This window comes from Canis aureus, chromosome 10, assembly GCF_053574225.1.
Source record: "Canis aureus isolate CA01 chromosome 10, VMU_Caureus_v.1.0, whole genome shotgun sequence".
Lineage (NCBI taxonomy): Eukaryota > Metazoa > Chordata > Mammalia > Carnivora > Canidae > Canis > Canis aureus.
The window spans coordinates 56901957-56925253 of NC_135620.1; the positions used below are offsets into that span (position 1 = coordinate 56901957).

The window sequence follows — 23297 nt, forward strand, 5'->3', positions numbered from 1 at the left end:
AGGTATTGGCCAGAGCTGCAGGTATCCAAAGGCTTGACTGGGATTGGAGGATCATCTTCCTAATTCACTCACTACTGGCTGTTGTCTGGAGACCTGCAAGCTGGTTTCCCCAGAGTAAGTGATTTGAGAGAGAACAAATAGTAAGCTGTAGCGTCTTTTATGACCTAGTCTCTGAAATCACACATGGTCATTTCCACTTTATTTTGTTCATTAGAAATGAGGCACTAGGTCCTGTCAGTACCCAAGAGAGGAGAATCAAGCTCCACCCCTTGAAGGAAGGAATAAGAAAGAATTTGTAGTCATATGCTAAAACCACCATCTCTAATAATAGTTAACATTTGTTGAGTACTTACTATGTGCCAGGTACTATACTATGTATTTTCACAGAGTATTTTGTTACAACCCTACAAAGGAGATACTACTTTCAATTTTTCAGACAGGAAACTCAGGTGCTGAAATATGAAGGAATTCGCCCAACATCCCACAGTAAATAACTGAGCTAGAATGGGAGCCCATAGGTCAGATTCCCAGAAATATTGCTCCTAACCATTAAATAATACAATGAACAAGAGACAGTGGAAGAGTCTATGTATTTAGGGTTCTCAGATGCAGTGGTAGGTTGAATGGCAGACCCAAAGATATGTCTGTGTCCTAATTTCTGGAACCTGTGAATACTACCTTATTTGGCAAAAGATATGATTAAGTTAGGATCTTGAGAGGAGGTGCTTACCCTGGATTATCCATGGAGGCCCTACATGCAATCACATGCACATAAAAGAGAGCCAGAGGGAGTTTTACACAAACAGAGGAGCAGAAAACAGAGAGGAAAAGGTTATGTGAAGACAGAGGCCAAGATTGGAGTGATGCAGACACAAGCCAAGGAATGCTGGCAGCCACCAGAAGTTGGAAGAGGCGAGGAACACATTTGTACATCATCCAGAGGAACTGCAGCCAAGCCAACACCTTGATTTGGGACATCTGGCCTCCAGAACTATCAGAGAATAAATGTCTATAGTTTTGAGCTACCAAGTTTGTGGTACTTGATTACAGCAGCCTGAGGAAACTACAGATATAAAGTATGTCCTACCTCTCTGTTCAGTGTCACTCTTGATGGCTGGAATGAAGTGCTCAGGCTTGTCAGCATGGTTCTTGTCTTTGGATCAACGTGGAATCAACTCAGCCTGAAAGCAGTAAAAAAAACAAACAAACAAACAAACAAAAAAAACTAAAATCAAGTTAAAAGGAGACAAAGAAAATTGTATAATAACCACCTACATTGTTATTACTAAACTTGAGTTTTACTCTGAGCTTCCTGGTAGCTGTGGCTAAAAGAGAATCTAGATGGATTTTATAATTTTCATTTTCTGATAAAAAGGACCCCATCTGTTCTTCAAAAAAATACACATCTTTCCCTCATATTACATATTAAGAACAACTGAGCAAATGTGTCTTCACACACTGAACAAAGCAAGAGATAAAATACCAAGAGTGACTTCAAGAAGATCAAGGAACTATCCTCATGTGGAAGTTCCTGTGTAATCCCTGGATAAAAACTGCAGCCTAACAGAGAAACACAGTTCAGCATCACCCAGGCTGGCACCCAGAAATGACAGCTCATGTGTATGCAGGGCGCCAAAGTTCACAAAGTACTTTTACATCCATTATTTTACATACACTCAAATGGCTCTTGAGAGCCAGGCAGGGCAGAGAGTGTAATCTGCACTTACAGATGTAGAAACCAAGGCCTAGAGAAGTGAAGAGATTAGATTCCCCAAGGTCACACAGCTGATGAGTGAACAGGTTGGGTTTCAGTGAGGCTCCAAGAACAAGTCTCTAGGTTTTACTCAGTGCAGATGCCTCCTATTGCTCTACAAGGACCTCATGCCCATCTGTCTTAAATCTCCAAGCACACTGAGCCTTTGTGGGAACAGTCTTTCTCTCACACTTCTTGGGAAGCCCCCAGTACCCACCCAGGGCTGGTTGGTGAAAGACCATACCTCCCCCCCATCCTGCTGGTCTTTCAGATTCCCAGGTTCTAAACCTACTAAGAAGAGTCTCTTAAAGGAGAGTTGTTGAGGCGGGGCTAATAGCAGAGCTCAGACCTAGCAGGAGGAAGAGAGATCCAAGAGTGAGGGTGATGCCAGCCCAGCAGGGGTGGGGCCCCGGGCGCTGTCCGCCCTGCAGTGCTGACCAGCATCAGGTTACTGGGAAAAATGGGACCCCAGGGGAGGACAGGTTTGGCTTCCCATCTCCCACCCTTCGTGTCCAGAGGCTGACAGTATTGGAGTCATTTCATCAGCTGAGGGACCGGGAGGAAAAAGAGAAGGACTGGCCATTACTGCTCCGCTTCCGTGCTTTCTCCCCACTCCATTCCCTTTGGTGCCTCTTTCTCCCCATTATCCTTTCCTTCTTTCACACGATTCCCATCTCCTTGCCATTCCTCTGGAGTCACTTTATTTCTATCCTCCTATATACTTATCTACTGTTTCTTTCATCCTTCTTTCCTCTTCACCTACTAGCTGTGCCACTGCTTGTAAGTTTCTTAACCTCTCTGAGTGAAAGTCCTGACCTCATATGGGTGGTTGTAAAGCTCTGTGGCCAGAATAGAGAAAATGCTCAATCCAAATGCATTACCCTCAGTCATCTCCCTTCCTCCCAGAGGGGGTGAGGACACCACCTTAGCTCCCTTTGCCTCCCATAACTGAGCTCAGCATGCTGATTGCTCAACAACCACTGAAGAAAGGCTGGGGGCATGATCATCTTCCACCACCTATGGAGACAGATCCTGGTCCAGGGAGCCTGGCTGCACCCAGCAGGGCAGGGGGGTGACAGATGATGTTTGATGAAGATCTCTAGAGGGGAAGGGAATCATGGTTTATTACATGCCTACTGTGTGCCAGGCATGTGGGTAAACACTTTGCATCCATTATCACATGTGGTCTCTGTGAGAACCCTATAAGCAGGTAATATTACTAGTACACTTGTTGATAGATGAGTAGAGAGATCAGAGAGGTGATGTGACTTTCCCTGGGTCAGCTATTAAGTGGTGAAGACAGGTCAGTTTGACTCTAAATGCCACGCTCTTTAACTTTCTACTATGGGAAAATTCAAATATAGAAAAATAGATAGAATAACATAATGAACCCCCATGTACCTATCACCTAGCTTTAGCAACCAACTTTGGCCAATCTTGTTTGATTCCTACCCACACCCACAGCACCCTTTCCTTATTTTGAGGCATCTTCAGACGTTATATAGTTTTGTCCATAAATATTTCAGTATGTGCCTTTAAGATATAAGGTTAATTTTTAAAGCATAGCCAAAATACCCTTATTATGCCATAAAACTATGGAATAATTTAAGATGATCAAATGGTAGGACAGCTTTCTCATTTCCATTCATTGTCCTTTTCTGCTCTTTTTGCCTCTTTTAATAAAGATAATGATACCTCATCCACTGCAAAGCCCTCCCAACACAATTTCTTATTTAATGCTTGTATCTGCCCTCGGAGGACTTTCTTCACTCTGGAAATGAGCAAACTGAAGCTCAAAAAGGTGAATGGACTTGCCCATGGTTACACGGTAGATTAGGGCCAGAGTCTGGCCCTGTGCCTTCCAGCCCTTGCTTCTTTCCACCCCAGAGGTCATCAAGATGGGAGATTTCATCTATCAGGTTTGGAGGCTCAGGGGTACTCCTGGAGCAGATTGAGAGACACTCCCACCAATGGCAGCAGGCTGGATAGCATGTGTTCCCAGTTGAGGAAGGACAGCCAAGTTCCTTTCTCTGGGTAACAACAGGACTAATTCCATGGCTCAGGCTTATTTGCGTGCAATAGCTCCCCAAAGCCCGGGCAGCGGCTAGGGCTTACCATCTAGCCTCCTGAGCGGCATGCCTTAAGCCCCCTGCACTATGGGAGATTGGATGCTGAAGCCTAAAGGGCAGGCACAATAGCCAGATCACTCAGCCAACCTTACCCTAATTCTACTTTTTGCCTAAGTGCAGGTGGAGGGCAAAGGTCTCTCTGTTTTTCTTCTGGGAGCCTCCTTGCCTAGCCAGCCCTGCACATGCAAAGAATGCCAAGGATTCCATTCTAAATCCCCTGGCTTTTATGGCTAATTCTTCCATTAGACTGCAGGCTACAGAGCAAACCCCTCAGCCTGGCATTCAAGGCCTGTAGTCTGCCCAACATCACTGATATAACCTGGATAGAGACCCATGGGACAATGGGACAATTTCAGGTGGCACAAACAAAGCTTTATACTAGCTAATTCCCCAAATTCTCCAGTTACAGCTGTGCTTCTTTAGCTTTAGACTATATTCACCGTTTATTTTTTTATTTTTTAAAAGATTTTATTTATTTATTCACGATAGACATAGAGAGAGAGAGAGGCAGAGAGAGAGAGAGGCAGAGACACAAGCAGAGGGAGAAGCAGGCTCCATGCCAGGAGCCTGACGTGGGACTCGATCCCGGGACTCCAGGACCGCGCCCTGGGCCAAAGGCAGGCGCCAACCCGCTGAGCCACTCAGGGATCCCCTATATTCACTGTTTAAATGGAAGCATTGCTCCTGCCAGTAGTGTCCATTAAGTCTTTTTCCATAGCTCAAATGTAGTGCCCTAATAATACCACTTGCTACTTATTTGCCCATGTAGACCATGGCATTTCATTCCTCCATATCTTTTTTCATACCTTTGTTCCTCTCCCTGGAGCCTTAACTTCTTTCTTCATCCATTAACTATCACAGATACCTGGACTCAGCTGAGCCATCACCCCCTCTGGAGAACCTTCCTGAATGCCTCCCTCCTCTCATAGCCTTCCCAGCCTCCACAATGGATGAAGGGCCCTTTCATGGGTTTGACTTGACTATACCACTTATCTTGCCCGTACTGTAGCCAGCACATTGTGAGCTTTTCCAGAGCAGAGATCAATATTGTTCTTCTCTGTCTTCTTCCAGCCTGAACACAGGGCCTGGTATGTAATGGGATCTCAACCAAAGGTGCTTGTTGAAATATTTTATTTCATTGAACCCTTACTATAGCTCTATAGGTTAGGCTGCTCAGGAATGGTGATTCTTCCCATTTCACAGAAGTGTAAGTTGAGACATGGAGAGGCAAAATGCTGTGTCCTGGGAACCCAGGGCTGAGAGGAGGCCAATGCTCTTATCTGTGTCTCTTGCCTCCTGGTTCAGCCGCTCATGCTGTTGCCCTCCAAGAAGTGCCCTGGAGGCCCAGGGCAGAGAAAGTGAGACAATGCAGAGCAGGATGCAGTACCTCTGTGCACTGTGGAGCAAGCACCCATGCCCAAACACCTCCAGCACAATCCCCTGTCACCACAGGGTAAAGCCTCAATTCTTTATCCTGGCCTTGGGGCCTCCCACAACATTCCCCAAGCCCACCTCTCCAGCGCCATCCTTTACGATTACCTCTCAGATGCCCCTGCTGCCACCACACCAGCCTACTCACCCTTCTCTGGGCTCATCTGAGTTTTCAGGCCCCTGTACTCAGTGTCCAAGCTCTATGTCCATCATGCCCCAAGACACTGTGATCAGCACAAGTGGATAAAGAGGTGGGCAGGTGTTCACAGGAATCTTTCAATGTCAGGGTGACGAATCAGCATAGTGCTCAAAACAAGCAGAACAATCAGTATTTTCCCAAACTGTGCTCATGGAATAACAGCACCCTAAGAGATGCTTATAACTATTCCTCCACAAAAGAGCCACATGGACAATATTATAATGATCTCGCATGTACTGAGTGTTTGTATTTCAGGCACAGCACTTTGCATGAAATGCTGCATTTCAGCCCCATAACAGTGCTAAAGCTGCAGGTCAAAGAGGCTAGTGAACTTCTCCATGGTCACACAGCTAGAAAGTAGCAGAACTAGGATTCAAAACCTAGCTGGTGCTCTCAGCCACTTTGTGAGCCTACTTTTATCTGTCTACCGCATTTTTCTTTGAGGAAATTCAAGGTATAATTAACATGTTAAACATCCTGAGGATTCTTATTTAAATTTAACTAAATATTGAAGTCCAGAACAACCCCCTTTTCACCACCACCTTTTGTTCTACTGAATGCTATTAATATCTCACAGAATGTAAAGTTTCCCTAAACAGTTTGTAAAATGCTGGGCTAGAAAATATCCCCTCCTATTGTCCTAACAACCTGACGGCATGGGATGGAGCTGCTGAGGGAACCCTGGAGACCTCTGAGCAGAGCCTCTTTACTGTACACATGGGGTTCTGAGGCCCAGATCGTGGCAAGTGCTCTTTGAACAGCCAAGGAGGCAGGGAGCAGATTTCTGACTCTTTCCTCAGGGCCAAGAAAGGCCTTTACTTAAGACTGGCTAGTGGGGGTGGTAGTCTGGAAACCTCTCAGAAGGTGGAATTCACACACCTTCCTGTAGAGGCCGCACAGGTTTCAAAGGATAGTGCTAGCAGCAGCACCATATTGTTGGGGGGAAAAAAAACTCCCTAAGATCTGGAGACCACAAAGCAGGAGGCTTCCACAGATCACATCAAATTTAGAACGGGGAACCCTCTTGCACTGTTGGTAGGAATGTGCAATGGTGCAGCCACTCTGGAAAACTGTGTGGAGGTTCCTCAAAGAGTTAAAAAATAGAACTACCCTACGACCCAGCAATTGCACTGCTGGGGATTTACCCCAAAGATACAGATGCAGTGAAACACTGGGACACCTGCACCTCAATGTTTATAGCAGGCATGTCCACAATAGCCAAACTGTGGAAGGAGCCTCGATGCCCATCAAAAGATGAATGGATAAAGAAGCTGTGGTCTATGTATATGATGGAATATTACTTAGCCATTAGGAATGACGAATACCCACCATTTACTTCAACGTGGATGGAACTGGAGGGTATTATGCTGAGTGAAGTAAGTCAATCGGAGAAGGACAAACATTATATGGTCTCATTCATTTGGGGAATATAAAAAATAGTGAAAGGGATTAAAGGGGAAAGGAGAGAAAATGAGTGGGAAATATCAGTGAGGGTGACAGATCATGAGAGACTCCTAACTCTGGGAAACGAACAAGGGGTGGTAGAAAGGGAGGTGGGCGCGGGGATGGGGTGACTGTGTGACGGGCACTGAGGGGGGCACTTGACAGGATGAGCACTGGGTGATATGCTATATGTTGGCAAATTGAACTCCAATAATAAATAAATAAATAAATAGATAAATAAATAAATAAATAAATAAATAAATAAATAAATAAATAAATAAATAAATAAATAAAAATTAGATTGTTGGGGCACCTGGGTAGCTCAGTGGGTGAAGCATCTGCCTTCGGCTTAAGTCATGACTCCAGGGTCCTGGGATTGAGTCCCACATCAGGCTCCCTGCTCAGCTTCTTCCTCTCCCACTCTCCCTGCTTGTGCTCTCCCTCAAATAAATAAAATCTTGAAGAAGAAAAAAAAATTAACTCCTCCAACACAAAGGGACAAAGGCCCAGAGGGAACTGGACTTGTCCAAAGCCACACAGCAAGTTCAAAGCAGAGTGGAAATAGAAGTCAACCCTCCTGCCTACTGCTCCAAGGCTCTTTCTGTCCTTTCTTGTAACTGCCGTTGTACTTAGCTATCCCCTCGATCTGGCCAGAGACTCCTCAAGAGCAAAGGTAGTGTCCAAATCATGCTTGATTTCCTGGCTACTGACATTTAGGGCTAAAGAAATGTGACTAAATGAATAAATAAAGAAAACATTTTTTTTTTTTTTACCAAAAACTGGCTGCTTCTGAAAATGACTAATTCTTCAAAGGATAAATATTTGCTATCAAAGAATAAGAGCAACACTTATGTTTAACATACATATGTGTGTGTGTACACACAGTCAAACCCCAAACACTGCTCTAAGCATTTTATCTATATTAATTTATTTAAATCTTACAGTGACCATAAGGATAGGTATCATCATCATCTCCATATTGCAGATGAGAAGAAAAGTGTCACAAATACATAGGTAGCTTGTGTAGTCACACAACTAATAAATAATACAATCAGCATTTGAACCCAGGCACTATAACCCCAAAAGCTATGTTCTTAACCACTATACTATACTACCTCTCAAAAGTGCTGTCTTTACCAAACAGGTCCTACATGGCAGGCACTTTGTGAAAGCATCATTTACATTATCTGTAATGCTCACAGCAAAACCCTGAGATAAATATTATTTTTCATTTTATGGCTGGAAAAATGAAAGCCCAGAGGTATAAAAGGATTTAGTTGTCTAAAGCCACACAGCTAGGAAGTGACAGACTTGGGATTTGAAGCCATCAATTTTAGTGATATGCCTGTAGTCATCGCTCATGGTTTATAGCTAAACTGTCATAAGCAATTCAGTCAAAACTTAAGTAAAAGCCAGTGCACTGTGTCATCTTCCATAATATCGTGTGAAATATTTTCCTTCCAATATATCTTCCTTTTGTTGATTGGTTTTGTTCCAAAGTTTGTTATTTATTAATTCATTTGTTCATGCAAATACTTATTGGATCTCACATACACACACGTGTACGTACACGTGCTAACCCCTACCTCGTATGAGTGATATGGCAATAAAGATGACAGACACTGTCCCTTCTAACCCTACCTGCATAAAGCTTACATTCCAGTAAGACAAGTCATCATTGAACAATTCATTTCACAATTAATTAGCAACTTAAAACGGTTGTGATTCCTACAAAGAAGAGGTAGAGATGGTTATACTGTGATTGGCTTCTGCTCAGAGTAGAAAGTTGTGGTTAATCTGCTGCATGTTTTGAAAGCTATTATTAAAATTAAATTCCATAGCTCCATATGGCAGTTATATATATATATATAGAACAGGCAAAGATAAGTTCTTGCTTATCTGAGGGAAATAAAAGGGAATCAGTGATAAACACATATTCCTGGAAAACAAGACTACTTTTTTTTTTTTTTTTTTGAAAAACAAGACTACTTAAGAGTAAATTAGAGAGAAGATAGTCAAGAGATATTCCCAAAGAATATCTTCTGAGTGGCTCCTATATGATGGAACTCTCTGGGTGGGGGGTGGGAGGTGGGAGGTGTTCCCCACCAGTGCCATTAAGGAGGAGTTATTATGCCAATTTAAAGAGGAAAAAACAAAGATACTGAGAGGTTAGCCAATGCTATGGAGATAAGTCACACAGCTACCAAGAAGGAACAGGATTCAAGCCCAGATTGATGTGACAGTAACAGAATCTTTCACTGAATTCTACCATATTTCTTTATCTTAAAAGCTGATCAGCTAGGAGTTGAAACTTTGGCCTCTGACATCATAAGTATGCAAAGTCTTCTTGTCAATACCATCTCTCCGCCATGGGGCCCTGAAGAAGAAACATTATTTTCTGGGACCCAAGAGGATGAAAATGAGAAGATCCCGCATGATGCAAACCACAGTTGTGGGGGAAATTGTTAATTACCGGAATGATTGCATTCCTTTCCTCTGAGGTATAGGCTTCTCAAACAAAAAGCTTTAATATTTTGTTTATGCAAATGGAGAAAGCATTCTCCATCTCTCAGATAAGATGGGCTGAGTGGGGTCTTTTCTCTGCCTTTCTACAACATAACCAAATATTTTCCTTCTTGAAGGCAATCCCACCTCTTCGTGTACCCAAAACCTTGCCCAAAGTTCCTGGCCCCAATTTCAGGAGCAAAACCATTTCCTACGAATCCAGTTTTCTCACAGCTTGAAAGGGACAATGAGGCTTCGCTTTGTTTGTTTATTTGTTGAAGAAAAAAGGACTCATCCTCTAGCATGGGGACAATATTCATTTGTTTGCCCACACGGGCCTGCCCCCATAAATGCCTTTTCTCATCAGCAATGAACACTTCAGAGCATTTTCCAACACTGACGAAATTCAACTCTGGAATAGGTAAGTGTAGACTGTGCCTTGGCCAGTGTGCCTTCCTAGAAGCCTACTGCTCCCATCAGCCCCAACTGCCCGTCTGTGGGGGTCTAGGGAACCTGAGTGTCCAGTGAGCTGTTGCTCCCACAGCAGACATTCTGCCTCCTTGAGAGTGAACAGCGAAGAGGGCACTCGGGCAGGCATGTACGAACAGACCTCCTTCCTAAGGAGCTTGCCTTTCAGGTTTCCTAAGAGCTGATGTGCCTGTGGATTCTATAATGAGAAAGGATTTGTTTGTTGAAGGATCTTTTCAGCTTTATTGCTTAACTCAAAGGTGAGAAGGGGGTGGGGGCAAGATGAGAATTATTCTCCTTTGCTTTTCTTTGCCTTCCCAAATAGTCCAAATCTAAGCTTTGTCTGCAGATGCCCTGAAATAGCAGCCAAGATAGTTTTAAGGATGTGCAGATAGAAGCTCTAGTCCTGAGCTGGCCCCCTAACCTATGAGACCAGGGGCAAACCTTACCCTTTCTCTGGGCTAGAGTTCTCCCACATATACAATGAGAAGGTGGGTACTATTATCTGTGTCTCGGTTCTATTATCTGTATCTCAGTACAATGGGCATCACAGTAAATATCTGACTTCATCTTCCTGGCTGTCAGAAGGATCAATATGTTGGGATTCCTGGGTGGCGCAGTGGTTTGGCGCCTGCCTTTGGCCCAGGGCGCGATCCTGGAGACCCGGGATCGAATCCCACGTCGGGCTCCCGGTGCATGGAGCCTGCTTCTCCCTCTGCCTGTGTCTCTGCCTCTCTCTCTCTCTCTCTCTCTATGTGACTATCATAAATAAATAAAATTAAAAAAAAAAAAAGAAGGATCAATATGGAATAATGTCAAGTAAATCAGATCTGAGACCTGAAGTGGCTTAATTTTGACAGTTAATATGTTAAAACTATACAGTAGGGGTGAGTTCTCATTGGTTTTGAGATTTCCTTTGTACAACATCTTTGTACAACAAATATATTTTATTTATATTATATTTATTTTATTCTTTTTTATAACTCTTTTTTATTTTGGAAAACTTTTTACAGAAGAGCTTCAAAAGAAAGAACAGAGGGTTCCCATGTGCCTTTCATCCAACTTCTCCTGATATTAACATCTTATGTAACTATTGTACAATTATCAAAGCTAAGAAATTAACTGTACATTAAACTATAAATTCACTGAAATTTTGCCAATTTTTCCACTTAGGTCCTTCTTTTTGGTTCCAAAATCCAATTGGAATTGGTCACACATTATATTTAGGCACCATGCCTCCTTACACACCTCCAATATGTGACAGTTTCTCAGTCTCTTTTTTTTTTTTTTCATTATCTTGACATTTTTGGAGAGCACTGCTCAGATATTTTGTAGAATATCCTCAACTTGGGTTTGTCTGATGTTTTCTCATGACATGACAGAGCTAATGCATTTTCAGAAGATTGTCTATACAGGTGAAGTTCCCTCCTCCTTGCATCATAACAGAGGTATGACATAAACAATGTCATTACTCGTGAGGTTAATTTGATCAGTTGGTAAGGTAGTGCCTGCCATGATTCTGCACTATACATTACTACTTTCCTCTTTCCATACTCTGCTCAGAAAAGAAGGTGACTAAGTTCAGCTTACACTACACTCAAAGTTCAACGGCTCAGGAATTCAGTCTCTCCTCCTAAGGGAGAAATATCAAAGATTTTGTGGACCTATGTCAAAACTACATTTGGGGAGAGGTCCCCTTGAGGCTGTACAAATATTCTGTTTCTCCTTAAGGTTGTGCCCACCAATTTTATCATCATCAGTGGATCTTGCAATTATTACTGTGGGGTTCTAAAGGTGATTTTCTATTTCCCTCATTCCTTCTATATTTATTATTTGGAGCTATTTTAAAAGGAAGGATTAAAAGGATTTGGTTGGTTTGCTTGCTTGCTTGTTGGCTTACTTGCTTTCTGCCTATATGGACTCATGGATATTTATTTTTGTATCTCTTTTAGTTATAATCCATATTATGTGTATTTACTTTAGCCAATGGAGGCTCTTTTGGGTTGACTCATGTCCTTTTGATATGTCTGGTCTTTTTTTTATTTTTTTTTATTTTTTTTTATTATTTATTCATGATAGTCATAGAGAGAGGAGAGAGAGGCAGAGACACAGGCAGAGGGAGAAGCGGGCTCCATGCCAGGAGCCCGACGTGGGACTCGATCCCAGGACTCCGGAATCGCGCCCTGGGCCAAAGGCAGGCGCTAAACCGCTGAGCCACCCAGGGATCCCCCCCCCTTTTTTTTTTAAATACTTCCTTACTTTCTGGCACTACCTTAGGCTTTAGGATCATCTTGTATTTTCCCTGACTCAGTACTAGAACTGGCCATTTCTCCAGGGAACTTGGCTCCTTTTATTGGAAAATGGCATCTGGTAACCAAGATCTAGACTCTGAGTGTGCTCATGGCTACTGGGGTGTCACTGCTCCCTCAGCAGACAGAGCAAGGAAATTACTAACTCATAAGTACATGCAAAGCTATATTTGTTCTTCTATCCATCTTGTATATATATTAAAATAGACATAAATCCATACTGATACCTCCAACTCTAGTCTATTCCCAACAGGGTTCAATCTAGTCTTCCGTATGTTCACGTGTGGCTTCCTCTCCAAAGTGAGAAACCTGGCTCCCATCATCTATGACTTTTAATTATTTGTTAAACTCTCATATACATGTAGTTCCAGAAAGCTAACTTCTCCTTCCATGAGAAACACATTTACCACATGCAGTAGTGTTTATGAACAGTTCTTTTTGTCTCTAGGCAAAGGTAATTCTTAATATTTAAAAGAAGGTCTGGATTCAAATGCCAGCTCTGCCACTCACTGGCTATGTCAATGTAAGGCACTCACTTAACCTCTCTTTCATCTGTTTACTCATCCATAAAACCAGAATTATGACCTCTATCCTACCTGCTTTGTACCCCTGATGGGAAGAAAAGAATTAGAAAAGAATATATAAAGGGGCTGAAAAATCGTCTAATCTTCCTCAACTGTCTGATGTTATCATAACATCATCATGGTCCCTGAGCTCCAGACTTGGGCCCTGTAGATGGCAGCTCCTGTCTTCTGAGTCTTGTCCTGCTCTAAGGCACATACAAGGGTCACAAGCATCCACTCCTTTCTGCATCCAATTCAGTGAGTCTGATCCAGGCCAAGCTGGGAGGGAGCCTAGTCTCTGGCTAAATAAACATGGACGCTAAGAGCATCTGGGCTCTTGGAGGCTCTCATTACCTGCTGGGGCATTTCAGCTCAGCTAGCCTAGACAGAGCCTCTTCTTCCACAAGCAGACCTCTGGAGGCGGGATGGGGTGTTCTCCCTTTGTTGGGAAGATCCCCAGCATCCTGAGATGCTTCATTCTCACTTTGTTTTGTAGACAGGCAGGGCCACTCCCCTCTCCTGGTCTTTAGTTTTCCTATCTGTAAAGATGAGTGTGTTGGATTAGGTGAGAAGTCACAAACTAGTAGCCAGATGCAGTGGACGTGTTGTATTTGGCCCACAGGGCACTTTCAGTATTTTTTTAAACAGCCCTCACTTTTTTGTTGTTGTTGTTTATATTTATTCATGAGAGACACAGAGAGACAGGCAGAGACACAGGCAGAGGGAGAAGCAGGCTCCATGCAGGAGCCTGATGTGGGACTCGATCCTGAGACTCCAGGATCATGCCCTAGGCCGAAGGCAGGTGCTAAATGATTGAGCCACCCAGGGATTCCCCAACAGCCCTCACTTTTAAAGCAGTTTTAGGTTTACAGAAAATTGAGTGGAATTGAGTCCCCTATGCCTTTTCTCCCTACCTCCACATCGATAGCTTTTTCTATTATTAACATGGTGTGTTAATAAGGTACTTTTGTTGCAACTAATGAACCAACATATTCCTATTATTATGGATTAAAGCCCATAATTTATATTAGGGCTCAGTCTTTGTGTTGGTCAATTCCATGGGTTGTGACAGATGCATAATGTCACTCGCATATTCACCATTATAGTAGCATAGGAATAATTTCATTGCCCTAAAAAAAATCTCCTGTGTTTCATCTATTCATACTCTCTTCTTCTCCCAAACCCCTGGCAACCGCTGGTCTTTTCATTGTCTATAAAATTTTCTAGAATATTATATGCTTGGAATCCTACAGTATATAACCTTCTCAGACTGGCTTCTTTCGCTCAGCAATATGAACTTATTTCCCCCATGTCTTGTCATGACTTGATAGTGTATGTCTTTTTACTGATGGGTAATATTCCATTGTATGGATGGACCACAGTTCCTTTATCCACTTATTAGTATGATTTTAAGCTAGAATTATTAGCCAATAGTTAAGAATGAAAGGCATTATATTGAAATCCATATTTTCAGCTTCTCTTAAAAATAAGAAGCTTTGGCAACACTGAGTCTACCTCCCAGATGGCAACGAGGAGCTGGAATTGAACAGTAGAGGGCCTCTCACGATGGGGCAGAGTGACATGATCACTATAGTCCCCTCTTGTCCTCATGTGACCTGCCAGGTCCTGTTAAGCATTTAGACCAAGATTTGCATCTTATTAACAAAGAGGCTTCAGGCAAATGTGCTGTTTTTCACATGCACCATTCCTATCCCTTGATCCTGTCCCAGCCCTTTTCTATCCTGCTCTCTGTCCTGAGACGCTGACCCTGTAGACCACATTTCCCAGGTTCCCATGCTGCTGGCTTCCAGGTGGGTTTGGCCATAGGAGGCATCGCCCTGAGATAGAGGATGAGAGGAGAGAGTGACCACAGTGTAGTCCCATTGTGCGCCCATGTTTGGGCACCTACTGTTGGGTAATAGCTGCAGCTCTTCGAGACTATGGCTCCTGTGGGGCAATCCTCCCCCGCAGCTCCAGCCCTCCCTGGACACTGGTGACTCCATACCCTCTCTTTGACCCTTGACACTGTGGCTAGCTCTGGGTTTCTCAAACATCTCTGGTGTATCTCCTTAATGCTGTTACTCCCCTATAAGTAGTCTTTTCATTGAGTCTGTTTGAACTAGCCTGTTTGACTCTGTTTGCTGCTGAGACGACACAGTAAGTTGCTTATTTTCTCTGTTCCTTGGCTTCCTCACCTGAAAATGGGAATCATGTTAATACCTATTTAATGAGGATGATGCAATTAAATGAGAAAATGTACATGTGATGCCTAGTGCAGAGCCTGGCATAAATAACTGCTCAATGACTGCTCAGTAGTAGTAGTATTATCATCATTATCTTTAGAATTTATGAACCTACAGCTTCATGACCTCTCTAGGCCCTTATAGCATGGATGGAATATGAATGAGTAACTTGCTACCCAAAAAATAAATCTTCTACTAAATCACCAGAGATTATTGTCAACTTTTGACCCCAAAGTAGAGTTGAAGTTTGGACAGTGTAAGTTGTAATTATCTCTTGCCTCACGTGACAGTAGCCACGGAATTCTCATTCCACTTACAGATAACAGCCAACATTTATGGAGCCTTTTCTCTGTACCAGCTAATCCAAGTCTTTATATGTAAAATTACATAACCACCTGTACACCGGTCCCTCCACAGATGAGACAATGAGGTTCCAAGAGACAAAGTAACTTGTCCAAGGTCGTATGGTCAGTAGGCTATCAAACTGGGACTGAACTCCAGTCTTATGCACTTCCCATTACATGCCCTACTGTATGGGCAGGGACTTATGGGCAAGGACTCTACCATAATGACACCCAGCATTTTCCTCACCACAAATATCTTTTCATTTCTAAACAGAAGCTTCATTCAGCAGTACAAATTCCCTGATCACATTAGCAAGGATCTTGAGACATAAAGTGATATTATTGAGGGTGGGGTCAAAGCCTACCCTTGACAACCCCCTTTCCTTGGCAGGTTCCTTCCCTTCACTTCCTGATGCTGACCAGGCTCCTGGAGCCTGCACCCAGGCTGATCTCTCTCTTTTTTTTTTTTAATAAAATAATGTTTATTGGTGTTCAATTTACCAACATACAGAATAACACCCAGTGCTCATCCCGTCAAGTGTCCCCCTCAGTGCCCGTCACCCATTCACCCCCACCTCCCGCCCTCCTCCACTTCCATCACCCCTAGTTCATTTCCCAGAGTTAGGAGTCTTTATGTTCTGTCTCCCTTTCTGATATTTCCCACACATTTCTTCTCCCTTCCCTTATATTCCCTTTCACTATTTATATTCCCCAAATGAATGAGAACATACACTGTTTGTCCTTCTCTGATTGACTTACTTCACTCAGCATAATACCCTCCAGTTCCATCCACGTTGAAGCAAATGGTGGGTATTTGTCGTTTCTAATGGCTGAGGAATATTCCATTGTATACATAAACCACATCTTCTTTATCCATTCATCTTCCGATGGACACCGAGGCTCCTTCCACAGTTTGGCTATTGTGGACATTGCAGGCTGATCTCTGACGTGTCTCCTTGTGAGACAGGAAAGACCCAGTCAGCTTGAGGAGTCCAGTGAGGAGGAAGCAAAAGAGTGAGGCTCAGACAAAAAGTCAAATCCCTCTGTTCAAACACAAGCACAAGTATTCGTGGAGTAAAAGAAAACAGGGATGAACAAGTCAGTCAATCCATCAAAACATCAGAGCTAGGGAACCTGCAGGGTCTGGATCCATATCCAGCTTCCCATACTTTAGTCTTCTTCCCTGTGGACTATGCTACTGCCCACCTGTCTTTTGGAAATTGTCTTGAAGACTGAAGGACATCACACATACATAGTACCAAGCATCCAGTGGGCCCTTGGTAATGGCTGACTTTGCCCCTCTGCCTTGTTTGACATCGCCTCCTCGTGTTCTCTGACTTTCTTTAGCCCTCTGGAAACTTTTCTGGGTGATTACAGCAATGATATCTTAGGATTATTATATTTGGGATTTTTAGAAAGCAAAAGGCTCAGAAACCTCAAGTTCTAAACCCTTAGATATATATTGATGTGTCTTAGCATTCAGCGAATTGCTGTGAATGGGCTTGAGAAATATTAATTGATTTAATGATTTTAAGTGTAGATACTTAAAGCTGGGATCACTGTCACCTCCCTCATACTTAGTAGGCACTTCGACATTTATGACAATCTCCAGAGCCCCCAACCACCTAGGAGGTAGGCTGGAAAGTATATGCTATCCTCATTTTATGGATGGGAAAACCAAGTCTCCATAAGGTTAGGCAACTTGCCAAAGGTCACAGAAGTCTCCTGATTCAGAATTCAGTGGTCTTTATATTCTCATGAGCTGCCTGCTTATCTGTGGTTGGGAAGGAAGGGGTATCTTTGAATTTTCTTCCCAGTAATGTATGTCTCAACCTCAGAAGCTAAGTTCCAGCAAGGGGAAGCACCTTTCCCAGGATACACACAGTGGGAACCAAAGTTGAGACAAAATCCAGGTTCTCCAACACTTTCCTTTGGGTTTTTTTCACTGTTCTACGTGCCTTAGATTCAAAAGGAAATAGACATAAGGCAGGAAGTACTCACAATTAACAAAATGAGACAAACACTCTAGGTTCTCACTTCAGAGTCCCCAATAAATCAAATTCCACCAGAGAGTGACCAGGAGAAGAGTCTCTGGACCAGAACTCCATGTGCCTGAAGGATCCAAGACTGAAATGTCTCTTAGGAGGCTGTCCTAGCTGCCCCAGAACTCAGAGATGGCATCCAAGCCCCAGAGCCCCTGGGTGAAGCCAAGCATGGGGATCCTAGGGTGCTTGGCTGCATACAACACTCTCTCCAGCACTTCTCCTGACCTAGACATCACAGGTGAGTGGATACCCAAGCAGGTACTGAGAAAGAGGGGTGGTCAGGGCTCCAGGGGACACTTGACTTGTCTCTCAGCGGAGCCAGGGACATGCTCCAGTGATGTCCACGGCCACTTCCTCCAAGGGCACACTGCCTCTCTGGAGCCTGCTTTGGCCCTGCCCAAACGACCAGTGGGAGATAGTCCAGGGGTCCTGCTCTGACTTGAGCAGCCAGAGAGAGCTGGGTGAATAGAGAGAGTCATGGAAAACTCATATGCTTACTTACTCAACAAATAGTCGCCAACTACGTGCTCTCTGTCAGATTGCACTGTGAATTAAGGATTTCATAGTAAATTAGACACAATGTTTGCCCTTGACAATATGGAAGATGTGTATCCAAGTAACCAAAATACAAAGCATAGAGTGTTGGGGCTCCAGAGTCTTGCTGCCTGGCCCAATCTCAGCCCAGTCCTAGGATGCTAGGGTGACCCTGAGCAAGTGGCTTACCCTCTCCACTTTCAGTATCCCTCCTCCACAAACTATTCTAAAAATGAAATAAGACAGTTGACTTGGGAGTACTTACCACAGAAGCTGAACAGTGAGAGATTATTACAAGAATTTCATAATTTCACCACCAGTGTAGATGCCATATAGTCAGTACCTTCTAAGTACCAAGTATTTGCTCAGCATCACATGTTGTTGCTCCAACAGCTATGATGCAGCTGTATTATCTGTTTTAGAGATGAGAAATGAAGGCTCAGAGAGGAGTTGTCACTTACCCATGGTCACACAGACTGTATATGACAGAGCTGGGATGGGGACCCAGGTCATTTGGATCCCAGACCCTATGTTCTTTCTGGACTGCCTCATCTGGCTTCCCTCTCCCCCTATGGTCTTTAGGGAACCCTTTCTGTGTGCCATGCTCCAAAGGTACAGAGGGAAACCAAACAGACCTGGAGCCATCCCTCACAGCCTCACAGTCTACCGGGGAGTAAAGCAACTAAGAATAATTACAAGCATAACAACTGTCGCCAAAGGGGAGGTCAGAGCCCCAAGAGGGTGTGAAGCTTGTCTGGGAATCAAGGCCTACTAGGGAAGGTAACCTTTGAGATAAAATCTGAAGGCTGACTGAGAGTTAGTCAAACAAGGAATCAGAGGGAGAGGACAGCATGAACTTTGGAGCCATAGGTGTTCAAGAAACAGAACAGAATGCACTATTCAAAGAACAAAAAGAGACTGAGAACAAGGCTGTAGGAGGAAGCAGTACAGGGATGGGCGGGAGAGCAAGGCAGGAGCCTTATAACACATGCCAAGGAATTTGGACTTGATCCTGAGGGCCCTTGAGAGTTGACTTCGTAGGCCTTCAAACCCCTCATTTGATGTCCTGTGGCTTCCTCCTCTGCCCTCTACCTGGCTGACTCAGTAGCTGAGGAGTGAGGAGCGACAGAGCCAGCAGAACTGTGACTGACCACATAAGCTGAGGCCAGCGCAGAGCTGCCTAAAGGACAGGGAGGGGCCAGGGCAGGGCAGTACCAGGGACAGCTCACAGTGGCTCTCAGGACTCCTGCAGAGAGCCTTCACTCTCATTCATTCATTCATTCATTCAGTTTGTTGAGCGCCCTACTAGGAGGGCACTGTTCTGGACACTGGAGGATATGCAGAAAACTAAACAGGTGAAATCCTTCTTTTTTTAAATATATTTTATTCATTTATTCATGAGAATACATAGAGAGGAGAGAGAGAGAGGCAGAGACACAGGCAGAGGGAGAAGCAGGCTTCATGCAGGGAGCCTGACCTGGGACTCGATCCAGGGTCTCCAGGATCACACCCTGGGCTGCAGACGGCACTAAACCGCTGAGCCACTGGGGCTGCCCAGATGAAATCCTTCTTGAGATCACTTTCTTTGTGGTAGAGGGAGACAGAAAATAAACACTGCAAATAAGACAACTGTTAGAATGTGATTTGTGTATGGAAAGACCAAAAGCAAGGAAACAGATCAGAAGTGCAAGCAAGAAGGGGAGTGGTTATAACTTTAAATAGGATGATCAGAGAAAGTAGTATCTGGGCAAATACATGAATGAGGGGAAGGAAGAGTCAAGGGCACCCATACGGAAGAATGTTTCAGGCAGAAGGAAGAACAAGTGCAAAGTCCCTGGGGCAGGAGAATGCCACGCATGTCAGAGGTTCTGTGAGAAGCCTGGGGTAGGTGAGTAGGAGTGAATGATTTCAGGAGAATGGCAAGGAGGGAGTCAGAGCAGAGAGGGCCATTGTAAGGATATAGCTTTTACTTTGTGTGAAGAGCCACCAGGGAATTCTGGGCATAGAAGTGATTGTTTTTTGTTTCTGTTTTTTAGAAGAGAGAGAGGTGGGGAGAGGGGCAGAGAGAGAGGGAGAGAGAGAATCTTTTTTTTTTTTTTTTTGGAGAGAGAGAATCTTAAGCAGACTTCATGCCCAGCACAGAGCTCAACACCAGGCTCAATCTTGATACCCCAAGATCATGACCTGAGCTGAAATCAAGAGTTGGATGCTCAACCAGTTGAGCCACCCAAGTCCCAGAAGTGACGTTATTGACTTGTATTTTACAGGACACCTCTGACTGCTTGGGTGGATATTAGATTGTGGGGGTAAGAATGGAGGCAGAGAGAACTGTTAGGAGGCTAGAGCTACTTCAGGTAAGATTAAAGTAGAAAAGTTGTGTTCAGTATAGAAAGGGTTAACAATATCAGCAAAGGAGCAACCAAGGGTATCACTGGGACCAAGGTGAGGCCAGAATAGAGAGGAAGAGAAATAGTCCCACCCCTGGCTCCCAGACGAGAGGGTCAGCTCCTATGTGAGTCTGTGAAACTGGGAAACTCAAAGAGGAAGGCAGGCACAAAGGAGTCCATGCCCTTAGAGGGAAACTCTCACTTCATCTTGCTTTCCCAAATCTGGTTTCTCTAGGCCCTTCTTCCCTAGATCCTGACTGTTGCATGAACCCCTTGCATTGAGTCTTGCTTCCTCCAACATATCCATGCTGCCCCCAAAGTTCTCTTCCAAATTGCATCGTGGGCACTGCCATTACATCATACAAACACCTTCAGTAGCTCCCGTTGTCTAGGGTAAAAGTAAGACCTCCAATCTGGCACTACCCTAACTGCCCAGCCTCACTCTCACCATTTCCCATCATATATTCAATATTCCAGCCATATTTAACTCCCTGCCTTTTCCTAGACAGGCCTCAAGCCTTCTCTGCCTTTGCTTACCATGTTTACTCCATTTGATACATCTTCACTATGGAGAGCTCTAGGAAGCCTTCCCAAACTGGATGAGATTACTCCCTCCTAAGAATTTATACAGCCCATGGGCCAGTTACCTCATTTCTACTAAAAGCCCAGAGAAGGGGGGTGGTGAAGAAAAGCTGAGTGAGTCTACAGCCGGCACCTCTACCATGCACACTGGAGCAGAAGGGCCAGTGTGTGAGTCCTGAGGCTTTTACCCATAAAAGAGCAGGGCCAAGTATTCCAGGCTAGTCTGAGGCATACTTGGCCATAATCCTTCAAGGCAGAGTGTGGAGAGAGCCCCTACAGATTATGAACCAAGAATTCCCTTGAGCAAACCACTATCCCAGCAAGGCAGAGAGAGAAGCTCCTGTCAGTAAATACCTGCTATATGCCTGCTATATGCCAGGCACTTTACCTACATTGTGTCCATTCCTCTTAGCAATGCTTTAAGGTGAGAGTTATTATCTCTGCTTTTCAGACAAAGATAATGAAATTCAGGGAGATGCTGCTGCTTGTCTGAAGTCACCTGTTTAGTGGTAGTGGAGCTGAAATTTGAACATAGGTTTCTCTGATGACTTCAGTCATGACTCTGGCAGTGCTTTGTGGGACAGGTGATATTTGTCCTGGGCTTTAAAATCCAGGTAGACTTGGTCAAATAATCTTTGACAAAGCAGGAAAGAATATCCAATAGAAAAATGACAGTCTCTTCAACAAATGGTGTTGGGAAAATTGGACAGTCACATGCACAAAAATAAAACTGAACCATTTTCTTACACCATACAGATGGAAGACTTACATGTAAGACAAGAATCCATCAAAATCCTAGAGGAAAACACAGGCAGCAATCTCTTTGACCTCAGCCACAACAATTCTTGCTAGACCCATCTCCAAAGGCAAAGGAAACAAAAGCAAAAATGAACTATTGGGACTTCATCAAGATAAAAAGCTTTTGCACAGCAAAGGAAACAATTAACAAAACTAAAAGGCAACCGACAAAATGGGAGAAGATATTTGCAATGACATAGCAGGTAAAAGTTTAGTTAGTATCCAAAATCTATCAAGAATTCATCAAGCTCAACGCTCAAAAAACAAAAAATCTAGTCAAGAAATGGGAAGAAGATATGAACAGACATTTCTCTAAAGAAAACATACAAATGGTCAACAGACACATGAAAAAATGCCCAACATTACTCATTATCAGGGAAATACAAATCAAAACCACAATGAGATACCACCTCACACTGGTCAGAATGGCCAAAATTAACAACTCAGGAAACAAGAGATATTGGTGAGGATGCAAAGAAAGGGGAACTCTCCCATTGTTGGTGGGAATGCAAACTGGTGCAGCCACTCTGGAAACAGTACAGAGGTTCCTCAAAAAGTTAAAAATAGAGCTATGCTACAACCCAGCAGTTGCACTACTAGGTATTTATTCAAAGGATACAACATAGTGATTTGAAGGGGCACATGCACCCCAATGTTTATAGCAGTGATGAACACAATAGCCAAAATATGGAAAGAACCCAGATGTCCATTGACAGATGAATGGATAAATTAGATGTGATTTCATTCAAAAAGAATGAAATCTTGTCATTTGCAAGGACATACATGGAACTAGAGGCTATTATGCTAAGTGAAATAAGTCAGTCAGAGAAAGACAAATACCACATGACTTCATTCATTATGTGGAATTTAAGAAACAAAACAGATGAACATAGAAGGGAAGGAAAAATAAGATGAAAATGGGGAGGCAAACCATAGGAGATGCTGAACTCTAGGAAACAAACTAAGGGTTGCTGGAGGGGAGGTGGGGGAGATCGGGTAACTGGGTGATGGGCATTGAGCACTGGGTGTTATATGCAAGTGATGAATCACGAATTTCTATCCCTGAAACTAACAGCATACTATATGTTAATTAAATCAAATTTAAATAAATAATTTTTAAAAAAATAAAAGAATAAAAGCAAGGTAGACTTTAGACATGTAGAGGGAAGATTGCAATGAAGGAAACATAGGGTATTTTAGGTGACAGGAACAGAATGGGAAGGGGGATATTTTGGGTCTATGGACTTAAAAATAGAGACAACTTTGTTGTTTTTAAAAAATAGAGTACGTGCTGGGGAGTAGCTGGAGCTAAGTCTGAAAAGGACAATTAGGACCAATTCATGAAAAAAAGTATTAAATGCCAGGCTAAGGAGCAGCCCCCTCCTCTTGTACCCAGAGACCTTCTAAGTTGATGGCCCCAGTGAGGAGAGTTAGAATAGAACCCAACAACACAGAAGAAAATGGCTTCTTGTATCATATTTAACCATGGAACTGTAGCAGCCTTTTGGAGGAAAAAATAAATAACACTTGGCAGCCTTTGCTTGATAGTGTCTAAAAAAGAGAG

The 23297-nt window shown here is 43.5% G+C and overlaps 1 long non-coding RNA gene across 7 annotated transcripts in view; it reads right to left on the minus strand.

Annotated features, from left to right (window-relative positions):
- LOC144322504 (uncharacterized) overlaps positions 1 to 23297 on the minus strand; it is a 58520-nt gene that overhangs the window by 31057 nt on the left and 4166 nt on the right. For 5 of the 7 annotated variants that reach the window (XR_013388147.1, XR_013388141.1, XR_013388146.1 and 2 more), the window contains exons 3-6: positions 18232 to 18379; positions 16147 to 16342; positions 5462 to 5619; positions 1088 to 1181 (exon numbers count right to left, since the gene is read on the minus strand). This is a non-coding gene — a long non-coding RNA (uncharacterized LOC144322504). Of the gene's footprint in view, positions 1 to 1087; positions 1182 to 5461; positions 5620 to 16146; positions 16370 to 18231; positions 18380 to 23297 lie in introns of all 7 variants that reach the window. The other 2 variants (XR_013388143.1, XR_013388142.1) reach the window with 2 other exon arrangements.